Source organism: Lethenteron reissneri, chromosome 69 (assembly GCF_015708825.2).
Source record: "Lethenteron reissneri isolate LAM-NWPU_2019-01 chromosome 69, ASM1570882v1, whole genome shotgun sequence".
NCBI classification, from domain to species: Eukaryota; Metazoa; Chordata; class Hyperoartia; order Petromyzontiformes; family Petromyzontidae; genus Lethenteron; species Lethenteron reissneri.
This window is the reverse complement of record NC_083847.1, coordinates 6061245-6070125: the sequence shown is the minus strand read 5'-3', so window position 1 is coordinate 6070125 and position 8881 is coordinate 6061245.

Sequence of the window (8881 nt, the reverse complement as noted above, 5' to 3'; positions counted from 1 at the left end):
TCTGTGTGTGTGTCTGTCTGTGTGTGTGTCTGTGTGTGTTATATATCGGCCCGCTCGTGATTGCAAGACGGATGGCGTCTTTGTGTTGTTATCAATTGTCCTCCCTCCCTCTCCTCCATCCCTCCCCCACAGGAAGAGAAGTACATTCAAGGTCGCGTCCGTGTCACGGGACAGGCGAAGCGTCTGTTGTGGTCCAGCGACGAACGCGGCTCATGACCGCCTGGCTGACCACGGGACCCATCTTTTTTTTTACGATCAGAGGAAACAAGAAGATGCTCGGTGTAGTCGGCACTTTGCTTCGTTCATCATATAGTTTTTTTGTTTTTTTTCAATGCTTTGCTTTATGTGCCCCCCCTACCCTTTTTCGCTCGAAGTGTGTCGTATGTGTCGTATTGTGATCGCTTCTTCGCGAGGGCGCTCACACGCTCGCGTTCAGGCAAAGACAACGATCCCCCGTGTAGCCTGCCACAGACTGTTGGGGCAAGTGCTGTTAGCGAGTAGCAGCAGCGCCTATGAACACGCAAAGACAAAGATCCCTCGGGTAGCCTGCGACAGACTATCGGGGCAAGTGCTGTTAGCGAGTAGCAGCACCTATGATGACGACGATCGTGTTGATGATGATGGCCAGGATGGTGGTGGTGGTGACGATGATTGTGGTGGTATCGGTGGTGGCGATGATGACGACGATGATCATGATGTATGTTGAACTTCTTTCGCACCGTACCTAGCCAACCGCGATCATCAATCTGTGTTGCTCCATGCATGTCTCTATGGGTCTGGGCGTCTGTGTGTCTCTGTATGTGTATGTTAAACTTCTTTTGCACCGTACGTAGCCAACCGTGCCAATCTGTGCGTCTCTGTGGGTCTCTATGGGTGTCTATAGGTCTCTGTGTATGTGTATGTTGAACTTCTTTTGCACCATACGTAGCCAACCGTGCCAATCTGTGCATCTCTGTGGGTCTCTATGGGTGTCGATGGGTCTCTGTGTATGTGTGTGATGTTAAACTTCCATCGTACCGTACGTAGCCGACCGTGCTAATATGTGTGTCTCTGTGAGTCTCTATGGGTGTCTATGGGTCTCTGTGTATGTGTGTTGAACTTCTACCGCACTATGTGTGTGATGTTAAACTTCCATCGTACCGTACGTAGCCGACCGTGCTAATATGTGTGTCTCTGTGAGTCTCTATGGGTGTCTATGGGTCTCTGTGTATGTGTGTTGAACTTCTACCGCACTGTACGTAGCCAAACGTGCTAATCTGTGTGTCTCTGTGGGTCTCTATGGGTGTCTATGGGTCTCTGTGTATGTGTGTTGAACTTCTACTGCACCGTACGTAGCCAACCGTGCTTAACGGAGGTGCGCGCGAAGGACAGCGAACCAAACGAAGCATCTTCACACACCGAATGGGCACCTATTAGGAGGTAGCCAATCAGTTCAGTTCATTCGGTATAGCCCTGTGAGCCATGCGGCTCTTGACTCGGGTGCAACCGCTACAAAAAAAATGTGAACCTAGAAACATCTTAAAGTGGCTACGCGCAACAGAAAAATCCAGGAAAAAACAGCAAAATCTTTGCTGTTGGTGCTTGTGGTTATGGTTGAACGTGGCGTCTCGTGGCAGAACGCCATATCAGTGTCAGGGACACGGTGCGTACATTGTCACAGCGTGTGTGTCTGTGAGTTTGTGTGGGTGAGTGTGTGTGTGGGTGAGTGTGCAGGTGAGTGTGTGTGTGGGTGAGTGTGAGTGAGTGTGTGTCTCTGTGTGAGTGTGTGTGTCTGTGTGTGTGTCTGTGTGTGAGTGTGTGTGTCTGTGTGTGTGTGTGAGAGTCCGTCAAAACAACCCCCTACCTCCTTGCGGTGCCGGACGGGGAACTCTGTCGTGGACAGTGCTGTGGGGGGAGGGCCAATGCCCATTGGCCTCTCCCCTCATGGCGTCTGTGACCACCACAGTGGCTAAACGGGGGCTCTGGATGGGTGCGAGGGGCTGGCAACCCTTCCACCTTCAATTCATTACCACTAAACTACGAATTAAACGTAAATATGTAACTAATAAGCTTGTGCCGGAGGCCCCGGGGGGCCAGGCGTCTATGACGTCTCCTGGCCAAACCCAATTTGACGGAGCCAGGAGATTGAATCTTTACCCTCGGAGTTCCTCCAGAAACAACAAGCTACTACGAATGGCCACGGGGAATGTTCGAACACTCACTGCGGAGAAGAGGCTGCCACTCCTCTGTCAGGAGCTGGACCGGTACCGCATGGATCTCTGTGGCATTCAGGAGGTCCGGTGGACCGGTTCTGGCTCTTGCCACCATGAGGGGTGGACAGTCCTCCACTCGGGGCAGGAGACTGCCAAACAACAGGGTGTGGCTCTTCTTCTGAACAAAATAATGAAGGGGGCGTGGGAGCATGGCGGTGAGGTGTGGTAAGCTGTAAGCCCCAGGCTACTTTGGGCTCGCCTTCCCATCAATCGGAGGCGAGGAGTGGTGGTCGTGATTACTTATGCCCCCACCGAAGACGAACATCCGTGGAGAGATGCAGGCAAGGCCGATGAGTCAGATGCATTCTATGACCTCCTGTCACAGGTGCTGGCTAAAGTGGCCCCTCGGGATGGAGTCATCGTGTTGGGTGACTTCAATGCCCGAGTTGGTCATGATGCTGGCACCTGGTCTGGAGTGATTGGAAGGCATGGGCCAGATCAGCTCAATAACGGTAGGAGGATGCTAGATTTTTGTGCAGCCCATGGGCTTGTAATTACCAACACGCTGTTCCAGCATCGGTGCATCCACACAACATCATGGATGCATGCCGGGTCCAAGCAAGAACATTTGCTGGACTACATAGTGACGGATCAGTGGATGCGAGCCCATGTCCTTGACACCAGGACCTACCATCGACTAGTCATCTGTAAGATGCGCCTGCCATTCTTCCACTCCGGTGGTGGGTGTACACCCAAGACCCCATTCCAAGGTGGCCTAGTCTCAGTTAGCTGATGAAAGTTGCAAGCGAGAATTTCATCATCGCTTGCGGCTGGGGTTGGCATCGTCCCCCACTCCTGATGTCGAGGATAAATGGGCGATGTTTAGGACTGTAACTCATGCAGCTGCAATGGCTGCTTTAGGTACACGGTCCAGACCTCCCCAGAGACCCTGGCTGACAGAGGTGTTCAGGATGGTTGAGAAAAAGCGACAGGCCCACTCTAATCGTCTACAGCATCCCATAACAGAGAATGAGGCTTACCGCAGCCTTCGCTCGGAGGTTCGGAGAGCCGTGAGGCGCTGCAAGAATGGGTGGTGGTCGCGGGTTGCTGAGGAGATGGATTCTGCCTAAGTGGGCCACGATCACAAATCCCTATTTAACTTTATCAAAAAAGGAACCTGCAGCGCCACTTAGTGGCGAATGGCAGTTGTTGTTGTTGTGTATGTGTGTGAGTGTATCTGTGTGTGTGGGGAGCGGTTATGTAGTGGTTAGCGCTACGCTGCGCTATGAACCCGGCAACCCGGGTTCGATTCCCGCTCAACACCAGTGACGATTATCTGAACCGGTCCTGGGCCTACCCTAGGTCGACTCAGCCTCAAATGAGTACCTGGTGCGGTGTGTAGTAAACATCGCCACTGGGAGACAAAGGCGGTCGGGCGTGGTGCTGGCCACCCATCCCCTCGTGTGCGGTTCTGGCCTTCATAGGTGCTCGCTAACAGCACTTGCCCCTACAGTCTGTTACAGGCTACACGGGGGATCTTTGCCTTTGCGTTGTGCGTGTGTCCCTGTGTGTGTCTGGATATCTCGACACCTCCCGTATGATTGCCGGAGAGGGTAAAAGCCCGTTACTTGTTTTTAAATGTTGTGTCGTAAAACCAGCCACCACCCGACACAGCCAACTAGTAAGGTTTGTCACGTAAACAGAACAACGTAACATTTGCCACAAGTGCAATTAATCCAGTACACACCTTCTGTTGATAGTAGTGAAAATTGTCGGATTTAGTCGTGTGCAGTGTAGTGTATAGCAGTGTATAGTGTAGTGCAGGGGTCGGCAACCTGCGGCTCCGGAGCCGCATGCGGCTCTTTTGAACCTTGACCGCGGCTCCGGGGCGGATGCTAGCGAGGGGAGGAGGCGCACTGTGACACCTGCTCTGGCGTTGCCGCTGCTGACAGGTCGCCGCTCCGCTCCACACTGCCCGCCCGGTGACAGGCAATAACGTTGCCGAATGCGAATGACAGAATCAGTCGCATTCTCTACTGACGAGACTGGTTTACCAGTATGCTTAATATGTGGTGAGAAATTTGCAAACAACAAAAAGTCGAATATTGCAAGACATTTCCAGAATAAACACACAGCCTTTGCTGAAAAATATCCAGATGGAGATGAGAGACGAAAAGCCATTGCAGAACTTATGAGGAAGGTTAATATGAGCAAAAATAATTTCAAGAAGTGGGTGAAGACTGAAAATTCCACAACATATGCTAGTTTTGTGGCCGCTCAGGAAATAGTGAAGCACGGGAAGCCCTTCACAGATGGATAGTATATAAAAGAAGCATTCATTAATATTTCGGAACATCTATACACGGACTTCAAAAACAAGAATGAAATTGTGCAGAAAATCAAAGACGTGCCTCTCTCTGCGAAGACTGTCAAAGACAGAACCCTAAAAATGGCAGAAAACATTAGCAAACAGCAAATTCAAGACATTAATTCAGCTGTGGCGTACTCCATCGCCTGTGATGAGTCCAAAGATAAAGGTGATATTGAACAAATAGCGCTGTTCTGCCGATATGTGAACTCTTTTGGGCCACAGGAAGAACTGATTGAGCTGATACCACTAAAAGACCAAACAAGGGGTGAGGATATCTGTAAGGCTGTCGTGGACTTTTTAAGTGCTAAAAAAATAAACACCAACCACCTGGTCTCAGTGGCTACTGATGGGGCACCGAGCATGAGAGGAGCACAGAAGGGCTTTGTGGCTCTACTGCAGAAGGCGCTGGGTAGAACGCTGCTGTCATTTCATTGCATCCTGCACCAAGAGGCATTGTGTGCTCAAACATTTCCCCCGGAATGCACAAAAGTGATGGATGTGGTCATTCAGATTGTTAATAAGATAATGGCAAAGGGTTTAAACCACCGCCAGTTCCGTTTGCTATTGGATGAGGTGGAAAGCATATATTCTGACCTCCTGCTCCACAACAAGGTCCGGTGGCTGTCCAGAGGCGAGGTGCTAAAACGCTTTGTCACATGTTTGGAAGAAGTAAAAACCTTCCTGGGCAGCAAAGAGCTCACCTTTGCTGAGCTGGAACAGCCAGAGTGGCTGGAAAAATTACATTTTATGGTAGACATGACAGCACATCTAAACACGCTAAATACAACCCTTCAGGGGAAAGGAGGCACAGCCCTGCACATGCTGGAGGAGGTTTTGGCATTCGAGCACAAGTTGACAGTGTTTGTCAAAGATTTACAGAGAGGTACACTGTCTCACTTTCCCTCTTTGAGAGAGTTCAAACAAAGTCATGATACGATAAATTTGGAATATTTCAAGTCTGCAATCACCACAATGCAAAGTTCGTTTGGGAAACGATTCTGTGAGTTCAGAGAGGAAAAAACGACATTATCCTTCCCTGTCACTCCCCTGGCGATCGATCCATCCCTATTGAATATGACTGCATTTGCAGGTGTAAGTCAACCTGATCTTGAGATGGAACTGGCCGATATAGCCGACAAAGATATATGGGTGTCCAAGTTCAAATGCTTGACCGCTACTCTTGAGGATGTTGCCCGTCAGAAGGCCATTCTGGCTCAGAATCATAAATGGAGTGATATTGAAAACCTTCCCAAACAGGACAAACTTGTATTCGAAACATGGAATGCCATCCCCAACACTTATATAAACATGAAAAAGTATGCATTTGGAGTCCTGTCGATCTTCGGCTCCACATATGTATGTGAGCAGGTCTTCTCCAACATGAACTATATTAAAAACAAACATCGATCACGCCTCACAGATGACAGCTTGCAAGCCTGTGTGAAAATGAAGGTGACGTCTTACAGCCCTGATGTGCAGACACTGTGCACTGAGGTTCAGGAGCAAAAATCCCATTAACCAGGTAATTTAGCTATTAATTTGTAAAAATATATTTTACATTGTTAAGTGAAAAAGTCCTTTTTTATTCAGATTGACAGCTGACTGCACGATCCTGTATACAGCAATAAGGTAAGAAACAATATATGCAGTGTTATATTTGTTTTAAATGTCGCAATGGTTTTGCGGCTCCCAGTTTATTTTTTCCTTCGGAAACGGGCCCAAGTGGCTCTTTATGTCTTAAAGGTTGCAGACCCCTGGTGTAGTGGATAGTGTAGTGGATAGTGTAGTGGATAGTAGTGTATAGTGTAGTGTATAGTAGCGTATGGTGTAGTGTATAGGAGTGTAGTGTTTCGCGTATAGTAGTGTATAGTAGTGTATAGTGTCGTGTATAGTGTAGTGTATAGTGTCGTGTATAGTAGTGTATAGTGTAGTGTATAGTGTAGTGTATAGTGTAGTGTATAGTGTAGTGTATAGTGTAGTGTATATAGTATCTGACTGCACAATGTAGTGATTTTTTTTTCATGGCCAGCCAAAAGCCGCTGCGAGGATGATGATACTCGTGTGACCGTATACGACGTACAACACAACGTGCGACAATTCGGGCAAGGGCCCTTCTCCATGAGCACACAACATCTTGAAGAAGCGGAATTTTCCCAAACGTTGCCAAATTATATAATTACTCTTCTCACACGCCCACAGTTTAGTATTTTTGCGTTGTCGCGAGAAGAATGTCTAAAGAAAGTTCCCTTGACCCTCCGCATTCCATTTGTGTGAGTTGGGTCTGTGCAGCCGTGCCTGTGGCCGGCCTACGAACCATGGGGCGGTGTGTGCCTCCTCTAGGTTGACTGAGCCCAAAATGTGCCTACCGACTGCAGTATAGCGTCGCGTGTGTGTGTGTTATGTTGAACTTCTTTTGCACCATACCTACACTAAACACAACAACAAGCAGTTCTAAAGAAATTCGTTTTCAATTTAGTATGGTGGTGTAGTGTATAGGAGTGTCGTGTTTCACGTATAGTAGTGTATAGTGAGGCGTAGCGTATAGTGTAGTGTATAGTAGTGTAGTGTGTAGCGTATAGTGTAGTATGTAGCGTAGTGTACAGTGTAGTATTAAGTCTATAGTGTTGTGTATATTTTAGTGTATAGTGTAATGTGGTATGCGGGTCTCTCTCTCATTATCATCATCATCATCATCACGGTGGCTAGGAGATGTTAACTACCTCGCCTGGTGTGCAGGAGGTCGTGGGTTCGATCCCGACCCTGACGATGCCTGCCGCTATAGATTTTGAGTTTGCGTCTCTCTCATCATCATCATCACGGTGGCTAGGAGATGTTAACTACCTCGCCTGGTGTGCATGAGGTCGTGGGTTCGATCCTGACCCTGACGACTCCTGCTGCTGCTGTAGATTTGGAACCTGCGTCTCTCTCTCCCCGCGGTGGCGTGAGTTTTTCTCCAGGGGAGAGAGACACGCAGACTCCAAATCTACAGGGTCGGGATCGAACCCACGACCTCCTGCACACCCCCCTCCACGTTTAGAATCAACGTCTCCACGTGTTTAGAGGATTTGGCTGCTGTTATACATTTCTAGCTGACAATGATGATAAGCCACTACGTTGAACTGTCACTTGTCATAGCGAGGTCGTTTCTAAATAAGTAATATTTAAAAATACTTTTTTTTAAACACGCTTTAATGAAATGTACCGTACGAGTAATGGCAGAACTCCACGACTCCAGGAAGTGGCCCCGAGGCTTGCCATAACGTAAGGGGCCGTGGTAATTTACAGCCAACGTCAGTTGAGCGTGGACAATAAGACCCAAGGCGAAACATAACATATAAAAAATAATGTTTAAGAATATGTTTTAAAAAATAGAATATAGTATTGTCATCAGTATGACATAAGTATACCAAGTTTGCAGTCGATACCACATTGAGAAGTGGGTTAAAATTGAGTTACAATATTTGAGGATACGAGAACAACAGATTGAGTTAAATAAAAGCGTGTAATAATGATAGAGTTGTTGGTAAGTAAGGAGTTGTTAGTAAGTAAGGCGTTGTTAGTAAGTAAAGAGTTGCCAGTAAATAAGGAGTTGTTAGCAGGTAGGGACTTGTTAGTAACGAGTTGTTAGTGAGTAAGGAGTTGTTAGTGGGTAAGGACTTGTTAGTAAGTAAGGACTTGTTAGTAAGTAAGGAGTTGTTAGTAAGTAGGGACTTGTTAGTAAGTAAGAGGTTAGTAAGTAAGGAGTTGTTAGTAAGTAGGGAGTTGTTAGTAAGTAAGGAGTTGTTAGTAAGTAAGGACTTGTTAGTAAGTAAGGAGTTGTTAGTAAGTAGGGACTCGTTAGTAAGTAAGACGTTAGTAAGTAAGGAGTTGTTAGTAAGTAGGGAGTTGTTAGTAAGTAAGGACTTGTTAGTAAGTAGGGAGTTGTTAGTAAGTAAGGAGTTGTTAGTAAGTATGGACTTGTCCCTTGCTTTTTATACGATGCGTGTGCGACGATGTCGCGGCCATCTATTGAGGGTCGAATTCAAACCGCGTCGTGTGATCGGCATCGCGCTCGCTGAAGCTGTTGATGCCTTCAGGGAAGTCGTGTCCTGTATACGCAACCGTGCACAATTCTGTGAGTCACTTATAACCGCTTTGCCTTTAACTCATTGCCAATTATGGACTCAGACTATTGTCATATCATCTCATAGAGTCCCTGGCATGTAATAATATGCTATACAGTGGCAGTGGGGGTTGCAAAATACCGATTAATTACTCATAAATCCCAATGATCCGATCGAAATGAGGGATTTCGATCGGATCATTGGGGGGGGGGGGG